Below are 19,683 nucleotides of genomic sequence, written 5' to 3'. Positions count from 1 at the left end.
TGTATCTAAATGGCTCTCATAGGAGGCAACCTCTGAGTCCAGGCTGTTCTGACAGGATTGTGCTCCATTCTACTTAAAGGAATTTATGTGGCTGCCCAAGGCAGAAATGGAAGGGCATCCAAAGATGATGATACTTGGGTGGAAGATGTGGCGCAAGGCATGCTAGATGATGGAGGACCCATTCCGGTGTTCCCCGCAGGTACCACTAGTGGCGCTAGTGGGTGAAGAAAAGCAACTAAGGATGATGATCAGGAACCACTGGGAACCGGTGGGGATAGCAACAATGGGCGATATATGGCAATGGGGGACTATAATAGACTTTGAAGTGTTGGGGGAGGAAGCTGGGTTACACACAGGCCAGTATATCACCTATCATAGAGTGGTGCGGAGAATTAGGAGGACATGGTCCGAAGTGGTACTAGGGGAAGAACCAGACGCTACCATAGATACAATATATGACATAGCAGCAGGGGGACATGAGATATCCAGAATATACTAGTTGATGATGTCCAATGTGGGAAAGGAGGTAGTACAACTGAGGCAAGACTGGGAGGCGGAAGTGGGAGCCCCGATGGATGATGAGATGTGGGAACGAGCCCAAGGGTATCACAAAAAGGTGTCAAGGAACGCAAGACTAAAACAGATGCAACTATATATTACGCATGGGGCGTATGTGACACCACAGAGGATAGCTAGATTAAAAAATGCAAGACAGCAAGCATGCCCCAAATGTGATGAGGAGAATGGGGGAATGGTGCATATGTTTTGGTCATGCCCAGTTATTGAGCGCTTCTGGGGTGAGGTGGCACACAGACTAGCAGAAAGGGGTATTAAGATTGTGGTGGATACAGTGTGGGCCTGCTTGTTAGGTGGGTTTCCTAGACCACAAAAACTTAAGCATGTGAGCAAACTAAAAGAGCTGGCGTATGCACTTGCAAAGAGGAGAATTGCTATGGGGTGGAAGACATGCCACAGACCACGACTAGAAGTATGGTGGAAAGATTTGCAGAAATGGGCTGAGGCAGAAACCATGCTATGGCAAGAATCGAACAGTGCCGGGGGGAGGAGGAAACGGAGACCCTGATTGCCTGGAAATTACTTATAGCAGAGTTATCTGGGCCAATGCGAGACCCAACGAAACCCATGGAAGAGGAAACCCTATCAAAAGATGCAGAAACAGAACATGAGAGGAAGTAGGCTCGAAAGGGGGGGTGGGATAGGGGAAGCGGTGAACATAATTAAGTGATGCATAATTAAAACGTTACCATATGCACTGCAAGTTTGGTTTGTATTGTGTGTTTGAATAAAATAATAAAAATGTTTTTTTTTTAAAAAAACACTGCCATCAGGGTGCACTGTACCTTCCTATACTGCACCAGATCACATCACAGGGGATGCACAATTTCCCCATTTTGCTCACTGTCCTCAAATAACTCCTCATCAGTGATTTCCTTCAATTGTACTGTCAGGTCTACACACATTACCGTCTGCCACTCGTACCCGTCCTGGTCTGTTCCATCAGGGCTACTCTTTTGTCTGACACTACTAGTCCTTACAAATCTAATGACAATATTGTCCCCCCCACCATCTTGGGTGGCACCATGGGTCAGAAAATAGAATCTGTGGGCACTCGCCAACATTTTGACGCAATTTGAGGCACTGCTTTTGATAGTACCTTGATACCATAGACAAATATGTCCCGGACCAGAGGAACTCCACGGACTACTGACTCCCTTGCCATTGTATTGATTATTACCATTGCTCGAGCTGCACACATCCTGGAGTGGAACGTACTACACATTGATCTGTGAACGATATAGTTACATTTAGTTTACTGAGCAGATCCCTACCCAACAAGTTAACAGGGGAGCTCTCAGAATATAACACGGGGGCTTGAACTACCTTCCCTCCCACTTTTATATCCAGCTCCTCAATGTATGGAACCGTAGAAATAGCCCCAGAGAATCCCTGCGTGTCAAGAGTTTTACCTCATAATGGAAAGTTCCCCTCCATAATGCATGATTTAGTTGCACCTGAATCTACCATAAATATAAATTGCGTGTTTCCTATTTCCGCCTCCAATCAGGGCTCCTCTTCAGAATGTGCGGTTGTCGATAGGATTGGACACGCAAGTGCTCTCTGTGGGCTGTCCTAATCAGAATATGTATTTGTCCCGGAGAATGAAAAAGGGTAGCCCCCCCACCATCGTAACTCCTTGGAACGGGGCACCCGTTCCCCCTGCCATCCTGTTAAACTGTGTTCCCTCACCCTGCTGCGGTTGTTGCCCACGTTGGCGTTGCCTGTTAGCCCCATAATGGAACTGATCTTGACCCCCTCACCCAAATTGCAGGTGTCCCATCCTTGAGGCCCTTGGAATCCCTGCCCTGGAGGTGATGGCCCATAATTAAATCTCATCCCAGGCCTGTTTCTGCATTCCTTTGCAAAATGCCCCATCTCCAGCATTAGCAGCACTGTGCTGTTCCCAATCCTCCTCCCCAGGGCCATATTCCCCCCCAAAGCCTCCTGCTCTTGCTCCTCGAAATACTCTTCCCTTGGGTGCTCCTTCATACTGCCACTGTGGGTTGGGGTTCTGTGTCCCCCGCCACCCCATTGTCCCTGTCCTTGTTCGGCCCATAGTGCTGCAATTGTGGCATTCACAATCTGTTGAGTATCTCCTGTCCTTTCCCCCTGAGCCAGTGCTGTCACTGGTGCTTAGACGACAACCTTATTTAGTTTCTTTTCCACTAGTTGTGCCTCATCCATTTTCTGCTTCTGGGCGGTATCCCTGTCCCGCTCCTGGATTCTCTTACAATGGTGGACTAGTATACTTTGTATCTCCACCCACCCTTTGGCATCAACTCCCACAATTGTATCTAGTGACTTCTGGACCTCTTTTGGTAATCCCCTCTTTACGATAAAGTAGAAAAATGATACTGAATGGTCCCATTGCCCTCCTGTTTCTACTCTCCACCTTTCCTGTAATTTAAGAATAAACCTAACTGGGTCCTCATCATCACCCATTGTGCATTGCATTAAAGAATGTAAGTCAGGGTTATCGTAGGGCATCCCATACCTTTACTTCATTGAAGGCTGCTCCATCATGTTCATTATTTGCAAGAATTATCCCAGGGCACCCAGCCCTTGCCCATATGTCCCCAGCCTGGTCCCCAACTATGGCGACCACTAAACTCTTAAGGTCTCCTAGTGTTAAAGCTACCTCTGCTGTTTGTTTTTCAAATTCATAGATCCATTTACTGACTCCGGCTGTAAGCAGGGGGAGAGCTTCAATCTAATAATTTTTGTCCATTTGAAGCCATGGCACATACTGTGTTATCCCTACTCCTTTATGTATAAGAGTCATCTATCTGCATGTCTATTTTGTTTTCAACCCCTTTTTTTAGTATTTTATGGATCGTGTAATAATACCATTTAAACTGGTCTATTTCTGGGTCTATCGCTTCTCACTGCCTCCTGTGGCAGGGACAGGTTTCTTGCTGCCTCCTCTCCTTGATCTCTTTCTTGTCCTGCCTCTTCATTAATTCTGCCACCTTCAACTTCCCATTTATTTCTCCCTTGCTGGTTCTACTTCTTATCACAGGACCGTCCATACTCTCTCCCCATCTTTTTCAACACAAATATTTCTTATTGACCCAGGGTTGAATCGAACCAAAAAATCTCCTGACTTCCAATCCCCTATTTACTGCACTGGTACCCTTATTTCTGGTGGTACTTCTTCAGGTTCTTGTAACCTGACCAACCTTTCCCTCAACTCTCTTAACTTGTAGTTTATATCTGCTTGTGAACCGCCTGGGTACATTGATGCTACGGGCATGCCAGCACTTGTGGATGGGTTATATGGAGGTGGAGGTGCAAAAGCTCTTGAATTACCCCCCCCCCCCTAGTTGCTGATCCTGATAATCCTGTTGTCACCAATTTCTCTACCATTGGAGGCTTATAGACTGGATTTGTATACCCTACTGCAGGTTTAGGTGTTTTCCGGGGTATATCCCCTTACATTGGATCTCTTTTTCATCTTCCTGATCTTCCAGATCCTCGAATAATTGCCAGAGATCTAGAATCTCTTTTCTTTTTTGTAACCTTTTCCTCTTATATTTTGCTGCTAAAAAGATGGAAACTTTTTCTAGCGTGCTTCTGTTATGGGAGCCCTGCTCTGGCCAGGAGCAGGACACCCCCCCCTTCCTTTCTTTCCAATACCCATTGTTTATGATATTTGTCTATCCTGTCACAATCCGGTGGCAGGGCCCTATGCATGTGTCTTATTGGGGGTTCTTCCCTCATAACATTGTGCACGTCCCTAATGCTTCACTTATACCTTACTGCTATTCTGCGCACGCTGCTGCTTGTTACACAAAAATACAGATCAACCCACTTTTTCCCCCACCCCCTTTATTCTTTTCCACTTTGTTTTCACACACACACACCGCAACTCATCCACCTTCCTTCCTTTTTTACCACATAAAACAGCAAGAGAAAATATACAGAAATAATTGACTAAAATCCAGGCCCACTCTTATACCAAGCCACTACTTATTTTTTCCTTATATCCTCGTAATACCACCTTCTCAGCTTTCTTTACATGCTGAGGATCCCATTGCTTTTATCGTCATAAAATAATTCTGAGTGCCACTACCTTCTCAACCTATTATGGCTGAGGGTCCATTACCCCTCAGTCTTTATACGCTGAGGCTCCCTTTCTTCTCAAGTCTTTATATGCTGGAGGATCCCTTTCTGCATTATAAAAAGTAGAAAAGTAGAAGAACAGAAATACGCAACAATTTCAATGCATAACACACCTCCTATCCAATCTATACCTTAACACATCACCTGAAATCCTATCCAATCTATACCGGAATACATCACCAAAGGTCCTAGTCAATCTATACCTTAACACATCATCAAAAGTCCTATTCAATCTATTTCATTGACCTCGTACTTTATCCATTCACCTCACATACTCATACATTCATACATACATGTCCCCTTGTTATCTCTTACAAGAATCTACTCACATGTGCGTGTTCACCTGAGTTTCCTCTGTTACAAGGTCCCAATACTGGCCTGTCTTTCTCTCCGGAGCTTCGCCCTGCTTCAGTGAGCAGAGAGGATTTCTTTTAAAATGGCTCCTTCTAAAAACACTCAGGAAACAGGTGTTTTTTTATTTGGGGGACCGGTCACTGTAGATGGCCGTGACTCCTTTCTGGTGTCTAGGCCTGGGTCTTTGCAAAGTATGGGGGAAAACTGGGATCACACTGGGATAGTCACCACTTGTAGGGGTGACCCTAATTAGGCTCACACCAGAATAAATACACCCCTGTAGGGAAATAAGGCAAAAAGCTGATCTTGTAAGGATTTAACAAGTTCTTACAAAAATGAGGATGGTGGCAAAGGACTCTGTTGCCTGAACGGTCTTCGCCTGTCCCTCTTCCGTTCCTTCCTGCCAAAGTGGTTCCCGGCAGGGGTTTATATAGGCCTGGCTTGCTGCAGTGGCATCACTGGATATGGACCATGGCTTCATCCCAATCTGTCTTTTTGCCAGAGCATGCTGTTCTACATGTTTCTAGCTCATTTAAAAACACCCTGCAGCTCGGTAGACTTTTACAAACCTTGAGGCCTAGACCAAGGGAAAAACTAAACATTTCTATAAACAAATTTCATTCATTCTGTCCATATCTGACTCCTCCTGCTAACGTTATCTGGGCCCTGTAGTCTCCTCCACACTTTATTTTTATAATTTGTCCCATCCTGTATTTTGTCGCACAGAACATGCAATCCTATTTTTACCCTGCATGGACCCTTGACGGACAGTACACAGCTGGTGAGTCAGTCAGTGTGCTGCCAGTGCTAGCCTTAGTGACGAACACTGTGTAAGCGGCTGAAGTCAATTTTTACATTCCTTCTGGGAAGGAGCTTGACTCCTCTACAGTACTAAGATTTTACAATGCCTAGGATCTGACATTATAAATCTATCCAGCTAATAGTTAATTGTGCCTTAATATTTAAACAATAACTGCCTTCTACAGTGCCTGCCCATGTCTGTGTATGTCATTACATTTGCATGAGAGAGACTTCCCACTGCCCCCCCTCCCTAGTCCATTATAGCACCTAAAAGAGGTCTTGCCTAACTCTAAAGCGCTTGGGGGTTCGGGAGGACCCTGGTTCCTTCCCAACAAGCTGCACTGCCAGATCTCCAGACTGGACTCCTGTGGCAGAAAAGTAGGACATGCATTACTTACCGTAAAAGCATTTCTGATGATTGTATCTCCTTAGATTCACATGCTGTGCATATAGTCCGACATCCAGTGGTAACCGCTGAGTATTGCATCTTGTCTTTCGAGAATCGAAAGGGGACGTCGACATGGGCGTGCCTGTAACACTACCCTAGCGTGACGTGTAGTGTATCCAAAATCCCTCACGCGTCCAGGTCCCTCAGATTGTATTTTTTCTGCCGTGAGGGAGCCTTATGACTATCGTGAGTGAGTACAGAAAAGATTGAAAAAAGCAGTAGATGTATATGTTCCTTCCATCCAAGCGGGGAGGAAGGGTGGGCACATGTGAATCTAAGCAGATACAATCATCAGAAATGCTTTTACGGTAAGTAATGCATGTCTTCTGATGCTTGTTAATCTGCTTAGAATCACATGCTGTGCATAGATTACCAAGCAGTACCCAGAGTTGGAGGTGGGTTGTGAGAAGGAACAGTAGTGAAAAGATGTCTTAGTACTGCTTGTCCCACCTGAGAATCAGACCTAAAATGTGTGTCTAGGCAATAGTGTTTTGTAAAGGTGTGTACAGAAATCCAGGTTGCCGCTTTGCAAATGGACTATAGGGGGAACATTTGCAATGAATGCTATGGAAGCCCCTGTGCCTCGAGTAGAGTGTGCTCTACTCTTGACGGGCAGTTCTCTCTTAGCAAGAGTGTAACAGAGTGTGATGCATTTGATAATCCACTTTGAGATAGTAGATTTGGAGACAGGGTCTCCCTCACTACCCAACGCCACTGAAATGAAAAACTGATTTGTCTTTCTTCGTGGTCAATTTTTTTCCATGTAAAACATGACTGCTCTGCGTTTATCCAGTGTGTGCAGTCTTCTCTCTCCCATGGTTGAGGGGTTCTGAATGAACATCAGTAGTTCCATGGACTGATTCACATAGAACTTTGAATGAATTTAGGCGGAAACCTAGGGTGAGTACGCAGAACCACCTTATCTCTGTGAACTCTAACAAAGGAGTCTAGAACTGAGAGGGCCTGTAGTTCACTGACTCTCCTTATGGATGTAATAGCTATTAAAAAGGCAGTTTTGTAGGTGAGATCTTTGAGACTTGCTTTCTGCATGGGCTCGAACGGAGACCCCATAAGTCTAGTCAACACCACATTTAGGTCCCATCCGGGAGCCGGGTTAGAAATGGTAGGGTGAATTCTCTGTACTCCCTCAATGAAAGCCTTAATAACTGGTATCTTCCACCACACCTTCTGTTGTGATGTAGTGTAGGCTGAAAGAGCAGCTAAGTGAACTTTTAGAGAGTTAAAAACCAGGCCCGAGTCTAGTAAATGAGTCAGATACAAAACGATATGGGTCGGAGAGCAGTCAATGGGGTTGATGCTCTTAGAATTGCACCAGATGACAAAACGCTTCCACTTACTGGAATAGCAATATTGTGTATTAGGTTTCCTTGCCTCTCTGAGTATGTCCACACATCTCTGAGGGAGTTGTAGGTGCCCGACCTCTATGACCTCAGGAGTCAGGCCGCTAAATTCATTGTTTGCGGGCATGGGTGAAGTGTTTCCCATTTGTCTTGAGACATGTTGTACGGGAAAGGGAGTTTCATTGGAGGAGATAGGGACATCTCTATCAGATGAGCAAACCAGGGTTGGCGGGCCCACATGGGGCCACCAATATCATGGTGACTGGTTCCTGGTGCATCTTGTGCACTATCTTGTTGAGTAGGGGAGTCGGGGGGGGGGGAAAAGCGTAAACAAATTTCCCAGACCATGTGATCCAGAGCCCGTTCCCCTTGGAACGGTTCTGGGGGTACCTGGAGGTGTAGTCTTGGCATTGAGCGTTCTCCAGAGTTGCGAACAGGTCGATCTCTGGGAAGCCCCATTCTGCGAAAACGTTGGAGACGATGTCTTTGTGTAATCGCCATTCATACTCCATGGGTAGTGGGAAATCTCTGCTGAGTACGTCTGCCAGAAGATTGAGTTCCCCTGGAACATGTTCTGACAACAGGAACATGTTGTGTTTGAGAGCCCACTTCAAAATGTTCTGGGACAGTTTGGACAGCCCTGGAGAGTGAGTGCCCCCTTGTTTGTTTCGATAGTACATGGCTGTGGTGCTGTCCGTAAGGATCAGGAATGTCTTTCTTTGTAGTTGTGCCTGAAAGGCTTTCAGAGCTTTGAATACCGCTAATAGCTCCAACAGATTTATGTGGTTGGATGCTATTTCTGAGGACCAGACTCAGTGCGCCGTTTGCTGAAGCAGGTGAGCCCCCAACCCGTGGGAGATGCGTCTGTAGTGAGAATGGCTTCTACTGCGGGGGTGGTGAAGGATTTTCCTTTCAAGAGGTCTTTCCTGGACGACCACTTGGGGATGTGGGGGGGGGGAGGGAGAGAGGGAGAGAAGGGGGGAGAGAGAGAGAGAGAAAGAGAGAGAGAGAGAGAGAGAGAGAGAGAGAGAGAGAGAGAGAGAGAGAGAGAGAGAGAGAGAGAGAGAAAGAGAGAGAGAGAGACACAAGGGATGGCGAGACAAACACTTTATCGTCCCATTGTCCGCTGGCCTGACACCACTGGCTGTTAAGCCACTCTTGCATTGGACGCATGCTCAACCGTACGTGAGGAACCAAATAAATGCAAGACACCATCATTCCTAACAGTCGCATGGCCTTGCAAAAATGAACAAAAGTGGTAGTATATAGTACCTCATGTTGGAAATATTGTAGCTTCTTTGTATCTGTCTTGTACCCTTTGTGAGCCAGCAATTGCAATAATGCAATAGAATCCCTCCTGCACTGATGTACATTTTCACTACATACCAGCAGATCATCCACATATTGGATGATTGTGCTAGGCACCTGAATATTTCCCAAGTCGGCATGCAGCACTCTATTGAAAATATTTGGACTTTCACAGTACCCTTGAAGCAATCTCGTGTGCTCGAAACACCGTTGACCATGTGTAAACGCAGTGAGATACCATGAATTAAGGTGGAGTGGGACTAAGAAGAACGCATTCTTCAGATCCACCATTGTGAAGTATGTCGCTGTCTTGGGAATGCCACATAGGATTGTTGTTGGATTTGGAACTACCGGAAACTCCTTCTGCACCATGTCATTAAGAGGACGTATATCCTGGATCATCCTCCAACTACCCCTGTTGCTTTCATGACTGGGTATATGGCCGTATTACAGTGGGACGTGGATGGCACAATGATCCCTTGCTCTAATAGAGCCCGAATGGTGCCTTTTATCCCTTCCTCTGCTTCCCTTGACTGCACCCTCGGGAGTACTGCTCCTGACTTCAACGTAATCTGTACTGGGGTCACATCTCTCAGTAACCCAACATCATGTGGATTAACAGTCCATAACTGTGGTGGCACCTATCGCATGTCCTCCTCAAAAAATAAAGATGAGGTCACCACTGCCATCAGGGGGGCGTGGCTATCTAGCCATGGTGTAGGACGTGCCTTGCTGAAGCAGCTCCGTGGTTCTGAGATTGATCCGAAATATCACGTGGAAAAAATGACCCGTGTGCCTCAGAAATGAAAGCAAAGGCGTCTGAACAGGTTCCCCGCAACAACTGTAAAAAGCAAGTGAATCAGGCAAAGTATTAGGAAGAAAATTGACTTTTCAGAATGCAGCCATATGGAAACAAAGTAACGCAAGATGGCGGACAACAAAGGGATCGAAGCCGCGGCCGCAGGAGTAATTGAATAGATCCGTGCAGCGGAGAGTAAAGAAGAGGAGTAGCATTTAGCGTTCTTGCGGCACTCTGTCTTTGCATCTGTTCGCTCCTAACACTATGAGCGGCAGTCGCTCATAGAAAACAACGCTTTATGGTATTGAGGCAAATCACGGGACTTGGAGCGGCTGAACGATCTGCACGGTAGACGTAGTAGCCGCGTGCAGCGAACTTTGGATACAACAGTGGCGCAGCTCCAGACGTGAATGGAACGTCCCGAGCGGCCGCACATGTAGCAATATGTGCAGAGCCGGCGAAAAGGAAACACGGTTACTTTGAACAAACAACGGTGAACGAGCCGCGCTGTGCGAGTGGGAACCAGCGCGGCTTGCATGATACATTTCCTGCTTGTAATTGTACGCGGAAGCCAAAATAAGACACCGAACATAACATAGCCCTGCCATTGCATTGGAAGGAATAGGTACCCCACACAAACAAAGTGCTATACTGGTGCCCAAGGGACAGGGACGCTGGACGCCGGCTACTTGTTACAGTAAGAGAGGGAGTGCTTTCCAACTTTGCTGGGAGACATGTGCCCAGGTAACTAATCTAATATTGCCACCCCAAAGAGAAAATGAGACCCACGCAATAAAGTCGGACCCATGCTGGCACGCTGTTATGCAAAATACAAAGCGTTGAGGAACACTGGCATGATAGTAATTGGACTGAGCAAGAATCAAGCTTATCCTGGGCAGCTGCTGGATTATAACACAAAAAGAATAAAGGCAGCAGGCAAGCTGAATGCCGACACTGTAGAAAGGCTCTCATCAAGATGATCACAGGGCACCAAGCAGCATATGAGCCCGAGGCATAGCGGTGTTGGAGAAGGAGGTGCATCTCATGGCCCTAGGGAACAAACGAGTGGGCCACTGATTACCATGGCTGTGGAAACATTGCATGCAAGGTCGAGCCAGATCATTGGTGGTACCTGCAGGCCCTGTATGAACACCGACACTGGCACACAGGGTATAGAACGTGTAGACGACGGATGGCCCTGCCAAGAGTCAGAGAAGGTCCATAGGACGAATAACAATGGTTGAGGATGTGGGAGGACGCAACCCACTCAAACGCAACACAACGCATACTAACATATACCGCAGCCCTCTGAGGACAACGCTTCCAGGTTCCAGCTGTCCCTGTGGCATCACAGAAGAACGGGGAAATAGAACTTGCACGCTGCGGAAGAGTTGGACCTGGATACACAGGTAGGGTTGCAGGATGCAGATGAGAGGAGCTAAGGTAGAGAGCAAGCAATCCACAATGGACGTCTTTGCCAAGACGCAACAGACCCCTACCGCTCTGGCACAAAGCGCAGCAGCAGCATCCGTAGAAGGGACCCCGGCAAAAGAAAACCACCTGATCCTAGCAGCTATAACTGAGTTGAAAACCACATGGGGACAGCAATGGGGGACCTACGAACGGCCTTGGAGACCAAAATAGATGCAGTAGGAATAGAAGTCACCCTGCTGCGACAAGATGTCAGAGCGCTGGCAGAAAGAACAAGTGGTCTAGAGAGTGCGGTGAAAACCAACACAGAAACCAGCACAAGTAACGCGAAGGAGGTCCATATACTAAAGCAGCAGGTGGCTAACCTCGAGAACTGAGCAGAAGAAGCGGAAGGAAGGGCAAGACAAAACAACATCCACGTGGTCGGCCTGCCGGAGGGAGAGGAAGGCCAGGACCCCACGGACTATGTGGAGAATATGATCCTGCAAGATATAGGGGCCCACAAGCTCTCACAAGGATTTACTGTTGAACGAGCACACAGGGCCTTGATGAGGAAACCACGGCCCGGGGCGCCCCCTAGGGCAATAATTGCAAAGATCCTGAACTATAAAGAAAGAGAGAAGATCTTGGAGTACTTTCGTAAAGGTGGAACGATAGAAAGGGCATCTACTACTATTATGGCGTATCCTGATTACACCATGCTGGTGCAGAGACAGCATTACAGCTATGTGGGCCGCCAAGAGAAGACTGCACACGGCTGGAATCAAGTACATGCTTTTGTATCCTGCGAAGCTCAAAGTCCTGCATAAAAGTAGAGCGTTCTTTTTTGATACCCCAGAGGAAGCAGCGGCATGGCTGGACTTGCAGGGCTGTCTGGAGCGAGATGAGGAGCAGGATCACGAGGAGCACGATAAGTGATGGGGATATATCATGCATAATGAAGGGATAAATGGGGGGGGGTACCAATAAGAGAATGTGGCACAGATAACAGAGGAAGGGCAAAGATAGATAACATTGAAATTGTACTATGATACTCTTGGACTTGTTGAACTTATTGCACTGGAATATAGAGTATAAAGTAAACAAGTAAACTGGGTAGCATTAAGCATTGGTGAACTTGAAGTAAATAGGAGCAGCAAGATGAAGACAACATACCCACAGGAAGTAGTAGTAAGACAACCACTAGGGCGACTTTACCCTGCTGAGCTGCGAGTACAGGCTATTGCCAGAAAGGGCTAGATGTGGGGGTGCCTGAGATCCAGGGATGGAGCTGGGCAACAGTTGGGGAGGGTGTTGTTGGGGCAGGGAAGGGAGGTGGGAGGTTGGGGTGTTTGTTGTGTTTTTAGTTAAGGGAAGTTCAAGTTGGGAAACGAGCCTATATAGAAGGGAAACCCACTTGGGTTTGGACTGCACTGGTGGGAGGAGGAGTGGGACTCTAACAAGCCATGGGGGATCTTAAAATAATTACTTGGAATGTCAGGGGGCTCAACAGCAATTTAAAGAGGAATAAGGTTATGCTATACCTACGTAGACAGAAGATAGCATAGCCCTGCTGCAGGAGACTCACCTGACGCAAGATAAGATGGAGATGATTGGGAAGAAATGGAAGGGGACTGTGGTGGGCTCATCAAATTCGGCTTATGCTAGGGGAGTGATCATCTGGGTGGCGCCGCATGTCCCGTTTCAGCTGTTACAGACGATAGTTGAGACGGACGGGAGGATGGTCATAATGAGGGGATTGGTGGAAAACAGGGAGATGAGCATTATAAATACGTATGCCCCAAATCAAAACATGGCGGTATATTTTAGAACCCTGTGTAGTAACCTCCGCACGTGTGCGGGGGGGCACGGCGATTTAGGGAGGAGACTTTAATTGCGTACTGAACCCTAAGGTAGACAGATCAGATGGGAAAATGGATAGACCTGCCCCAGCCGCTAAAGAACTGCAGACACTGCTGGATGATTTTGGGTTCGGGATGTATGGAGGTCACATCATCCCCAAGAGAGGCAATATTCACATTATTCCGCTCTGCAGCAACTACATACTAGGTTGGACTATATTTTGTCACACAAGAGATAATGACGGAGATCACGCAGGCATAATATAATATCTCAGACCACTCGCCATTAATCCTAGGATGGCAATATAGACCCCCTAGAGAGCGAAGATCCCGACATGGCGCCTCAGAGCAGAGGCGCGGAAAGACCCCTTTTTTAGGGAGGATATGAGCGAGGAGATTATTAACTACTTTGAGATAAATACTGGCAGTATGGACTCGGCGGGTACGCTTTGGGAGGCCTTTAAAGCTGTGATGAGAGGGGTAGCCATAGCAAAGTCCAAAGGGCTGCAAGGTGGGATCCTGGCTGAATTACAGGAAACTGAGAAAGAATTAGAAAGGGCCGTTGAGGGGAGAAGATAATACCAAGGAAGACACTGAACTAATACTCAGGCTGCAACAGAAATGTGCTGGCCATTGGGAGAGACTGTGTAACCTTAACTATAAAAAATACATAGAGAGACAGCATGCAGGAGGGGATAAACCAGGAAGGCATGGCTATACAAGAGTGAGACCCCCAGACCCACGATTAGAACAATAACAAAGGAAGTTGGGAACATAGTTGATACCCAAGAAGGAGTTAACCAGGAGTTTGCAGAGTATTACAGGATACTATATGGAGATGATGAGGAGAGTAATTACACGAAGATAGTAGAAACATTGGAGGATATAGGACTGCAGCAGATCAGTGCTGAGGAAAGAGAGGAGTTGGACGCACCGATTACTTTAGAAGAAGTAGAAGAGGTGGTGAGGCAGTTGCCCACCAGTAAGACTCCGGGGGCTGATGGACTCCCAAGCGAATTCTAAAAGACATTTAAGGGAGAGGTGCTCCCCCCACTTTTAGAGATGTTGAATGAGGCATATGAAATGGGTAGACTGCCAGAGTCACTCAGTGAAGCGATTATAATACCGCTTCCCAAACCTAATAAACCTGGACATAGCTGTGGTTCATATAGACCCTTATCAATGTTAAATCAGGACAGTAAAATACTGACAGCCGTTTTGGCAAACAGACTGAGGAGGGTTATTGGTAAATGAATACATCCCGACCAGACAGGTTATGTCCCAAATAGAAACATATCCAATAATCTCAGACGACTCCATCGAGTTATAGAGCATGGAAACGAGAACGAAGGCGAATTGGCAATTGTGTCACTGTACGCAATAAAGGCCTTTGACTCGGTCAAATGGACATGGCTGATGGCGGCCTTGGCTGGCTATGGAATGGGGCCTGCATATCTATGGTGGGCAAAAATGTTATATAGTGAACCGCTGGCTAGAGTTAAAACGGGAGCAGTGACATCAGAAAGATGGTGACTCCGTAGAGGTACTAGACAGGGATGTCCATGGTCTCCTATGCTTTATATACTGGCCCCGGAACCCCTAGCGATATACTTGAGGCAACAGTATGATACGATAGGCATTGCTGTGGGAGGGGAACAGCATTTAATCTCCCTGTATGCCGATGACATGCTGTTGTATTTGCGCCACCTGGAGGAAAACCTCCAATACATTCTGAAGGTGATGGAGATATGCAGGGCTGTCTGGCATAACAGTGAACCCCCAGAAATCTAGCATGTTCCCATTGGGTGGATATAAAGGGATCCCATTAAAACAGCTACCTGTGTTACAGATACCATGGGAGGTTAGCACATTTCGATATCTTGGGATAAATATATACCATATGGTGGAAGAGGAGCATCAGTACAATACAGAGGTAGCGATTAAGAAAATTGAAAATTGCATGCGGTTCTGGGTGAAGCTGCCCTTAGCAATGATAGGGCGTGGGGCAATGTTGAAGATGGTGGTCCTACCTAGGCTCTTGCACTACTTTGGGAGCATACCGCACTTGATAGCAAAGAAGTTCTTCATTAGATTAGACGATATGTGCAGGGATTTCCTTTGGTATGGAACACGAAATAGAGTGGCCCTCTGGAAGCTACAGAATTTATATGAGAAAGGGGGCATAAAACTGCCTAACTATGAAGTTTATTATATAGCAAGCCAGCTGCAATATGTATCTAAATGGCTCTCAGAGGAGGCAACCTCTGAGTCCAGGCTGTTCTGACAGGATTGTGCTCCATTCTACTTAAAGGAATTTATGTGGCTGCCCAAGGCAGAAATGGAAGGGCATCCAAAGATGATGATACTTGGGTGGAAGATGTGGCGCAAGGCATGCTAGATGATGGAGGACCCATTCCTGTGTTCCCCACAGGTACCACTAGTGGCGCTGGCGGGTGAAGAAAAGCAACTAAGGATGATGATCAGGAACCACTGGGAACCGGTGCGGATAACAACAATGGGCGATATATGGCAATGGGGGACTATAATAGACTTTGAAGTGTTGGGGGAGGAAGCTGGGTTACACACAGGCCAGTGTATCACCTATCATAGAGTGGTGCAGAGAATTAGGAGGACATGGTCCGAAGTGGTACTAGGGGAAGAACAAGACGCTACCATAGATACAATATATGACATAGCAGAAGGGGGACATGAGATATCCAGAATATACTAGTTGATGATGTCCAAAGTGGGAAAGGAGGTAGTACAACTGAGGCAAGACTGGGAGGCGGAAGTGGGAGCCCCGATGGATGATGAGATGTGGGAACGAGCCCAAGGGTATCACAAAAAGTTGTCAAGGAACGCAAGACTAAAACAGATGCAACTATATATTACGCATAGGGCGTATGTGACACCAGAGAGGATAGCTAGATTAAAAAATGCAAGACGGCAAGCATGCCCCAAATGTGATGAGGAGAATGCGGGAATGGTGCATATGTTTTGGTCATGCCCAGTTATTGAGCGCTTCTGGGGTGAGGTGGCACACAGACTAGCAGAAAGGGGTATTAAGATTGTGGTAGATACAGTGTGGGCCTGCTTGTTAGGTGGGTTTCCTAGACCACGAAAACTTAAGCATGTGAGCAAACTAAAAGTGCTGGCGTATGCACTTGCAAAGAGGAGAATTGCTATGGGGTGGAAGACATGCCACAAACCACGACTAGAAGTATGGTGGAAAGATTTGCAGAAATGGGCTGAGCCAGAAGCCATGGTATGGCAAGAATCGAACAGTGCCGGGGGGGGGAGGAAACGGAGACCCTGATGGCCTGGAAATTACTTATAGCAGAGTTATTTGGGCCAATGCGAGACCCAACGGAACCCACGGCAGAGGAAACCCTATCACAAGATGCAGAAACAGAACATGAGAGGAAGTAGTCTCGAAAGGGGGGGTGGGATAGGGGAAGCAGTGAACATAATTAAGTGATGCATAATTAAAACGTTACCATATGCACTGCAAGTTTGGTTTGTATTGTTCGTTTGAATAAAATAATAAAAATGTTTTTTTTTTAAAAAAACACTGCCAACAGGGTGCACTGTACCTTCCTATACTGCACCAGATCACATCACAGGGGATGCACAATTTTCCTCACTGTCCTCAAATAACTCCTCATCAGTGATTTCCTTCAATTGTACTGTCGGGTCTACACGCAGTACCGTCTGCCACTCGTACCCGTCCTGGTCTGTTCCATCAGGGCTACTCTTTTGTCTGACACTACTAGTCCTTGCAAATCTAATGACAATATTGTCCCCCCCACCATCTTGGGTGGCACCATGGGTCAGAAAATAGAATCTGTGGGCACTCGCCAACATTTTGACGCAATTTGAGGCACTGCTTTTTCTAGTACCTTGATACCATAGACAAATATGTCCCGGACCAGAGGAACTCCATGGACTACTGACTCCCTTGCCATTGTATTATTACCATTGCTCGAGCTACACACATCCTGGAGTGGAACATACTACACCTTGATCTGTGAACGATATAGTTACATTTAGTTTACTGAGCAGATCCCTAAACAACAAGTTAACAGGGGAGCTCTCAGAATATAACACGGGGCTTGAATTACCTTCCCTCCCACTTTTATATCCAGCTCCTCAATGTATGGAACCGTAGAAATAGCCCCAGAGAATCCCTGCGTGTCAAGAGTTTTACCTCATAATGGAAAGTTCCCCTCCATAATGCATGATTTAGTTGCACCTGAAACTACCATAAATATAAATTGCGTGTTTCCTATTTCCGCCTCCATCCAGGGCTCCTCTTCAGGATGTGCGGTTGTCGATAGGATTGGACACGCAAGTGCTCTCTGTGGGCTGTCCTAATCAGAATATGTATTTGTCCCGGAGAATGAAAAAGGGTAGCCCCCCCACCATCGTAACTCCTTGGAACGGGGCACCCATTCCCCCTGCCATCCTGTTAAACTGTGTTCCCTCACCCTGCTGCGGTTGTTGCCCACGTTGCCGTTGCCTGTTAGCCCCATAATGGAACTGATCTTGACCCCCTCACCCAAATTGCAGGTGTCCCATCCTTGAGGCCCTTGGAATCCCTGCCCTGGAGGTGATGGCCCATAATTAAATCTCATCCCAGGCTTGTTTTATGCATTCCTTTGCAAAATGCCCCATCTCCAGCATTAGCAGCACTGTGCTGTTCCCAATCCTCCTCCCCAGGGCCATATCCCCCCCCCCAAAGCCTCCTGCTCTTGCTCCTCGAAATACTCTTCCCTTTGGTGCTCCTTCATACTGCCACTGTGGGTTGGGTTACTGTGTCCCCCGCCACCCCATTGTCCCTGTCCTTGTTCGGCCCATAGTGCTGCAATTGTGGCATTCACAATCTGTTGAGTATCTCCTGTCCTTTCCCCCTGAGCCAGTGCTGTCACTGGTGCTTGGACGACAACCTTATTTAGTTTCTTTTCCACTAGTTGGGTCTCATCCGTTTTCTGCTTCTGGGCAGATTCTCTTACAATGGTGGACTAGTATACTTTAAAAAAATTTTTTTTTTAATTATTTTGAAAACAAATAAATAATACAAACCAAACTTGCAGCATTATTTACAACAGACTCGTGAACATCAATTAACGCACGTCACTGCTCCCCAAATCCCTCCCCCCTCAAGAGCTTATTTGCGTTTCTCGTTCTGTATCTGCTGCGTGTGGCCGGGTATCGCTTCCTTCCGAAGCTGCAGAATCCACCAATGTGCCAAACAGTCCTGTTATTAACATTCTCCAAGCCATCAGGTTACCCACTTCTTTTTCCCCGCACTTGCTACATGCCTCCTGCCACACTACCGTTTCAGCCTCCGCCCATTTTTGCAAGTCCCGCCACCATACCTCAACCCGTGGCTTGTGGCACTGCTTTCCAGCCCGTGGCAATCCTTCTTTTAGCAAGCACATATGCCAGGTCCCTCAGTTTCCCAACATGTTTAGTATTCCGTGGTCTGGGAAACCCTCCCAACAGGCAGGCCCAGGCCGTATCTACGTTGAGCGTGAACCCTTTATCCGCTAGTTTCCGTGCCACTTACCCCAAAAAGCTTTAATCACTGGGCAAGACCAGAACATGTGTGTCATATCAGCATCTTCTTCATCGCAGTTTGGGCATGCTTGTCTTCCTGCGTTTACAAACTTAGATATTCTTTTCGGGGTCATATAGGCTCTATGCGTTATGTATAACTGTATCTGCTGCAATCTGGCGTTTCTGGACACCTTCTTGTGGTATCCCATAGCACGTTCCCACATCCCATCGGTCATCTGTGCCCCCACCTCCGCTTCCCAGTCCAGCCTCAAATGAGTCAAATCCTTCCCCACCCTGGTCATCACCATCTCGTACAGTCTAGAGATCTCGTGCCATCCTTCTGATATGTCATATATCGTTCCCATTAGGACGTCTGGCTCCTCCGCCAGTACAGTCTCTGGCCAGGTTTTACGAATAGTCTGCACCAGCCTGAGATACGAGACATATTGGCCTCTGTGCAAACCTGCCTCTTCTCCCAGTTCTTTGAAATCTTTAATAATCCCTTCTTGCCATACATCTCCCAATGTGACCAGCCCGACCGATTCCCAATAGGTCCTAATTATCATTCTGAGTTGGTTGTCTCCCCCAGCTAAGGCGACTAGCGGCACCTGTGTGGAACACGGGTACGGGTTCTCCATCAGTTGGCATACTCTGCTCCACATCTTCCACCCAAGCAACATCATACCCGGGCGTTCTTTAATTTCAAGTCTAGGCACCCAGATAATCTCCTTTAGGTAAAACGGGGTGCAGTCCTGCCCAAACAGCCTAAACTCAGGAGTTACATCATCAGAGAGCCATTTGGTTACATATTGCAACTGACTAGCTACATAATAGGCCTCAAAATTCGGCAGCTTAATGCCCCCTCTATCATGGAAGTTCTGCTGCTTCCATAGCGCTACTCTATTGCGAGTGCCATGCCATAGGAAGTCCCGGCACATGCTGTTCAGTTTGACAAAAAACATTTTGGGTATCAAGTATGGTATATTACTGAAGAAATGTAACAGCCTGGGCCGGACCACCATTTTGAGCATCGCCCCCGACCCATCATCGCCAGCGGCAGCTTCTCCCAAAACTTCATAT

This window comes from Ambystoma mexicanum, chromosome 8 (genome assembly GCF_040938575.1).
Source record: "Ambystoma mexicanum isolate Mex_15411 chromosome 8, UKY_AmexF1_1, whole genome shotgun sequence".
NCBI lineage: Eukaryota > Metazoa > Chordata > Amphibia > Caudata > Ambystomatidae > Ambystoma > Ambystoma mexicanum.
Note: the sequence above shows the minus strand (reverse complement) of the source record.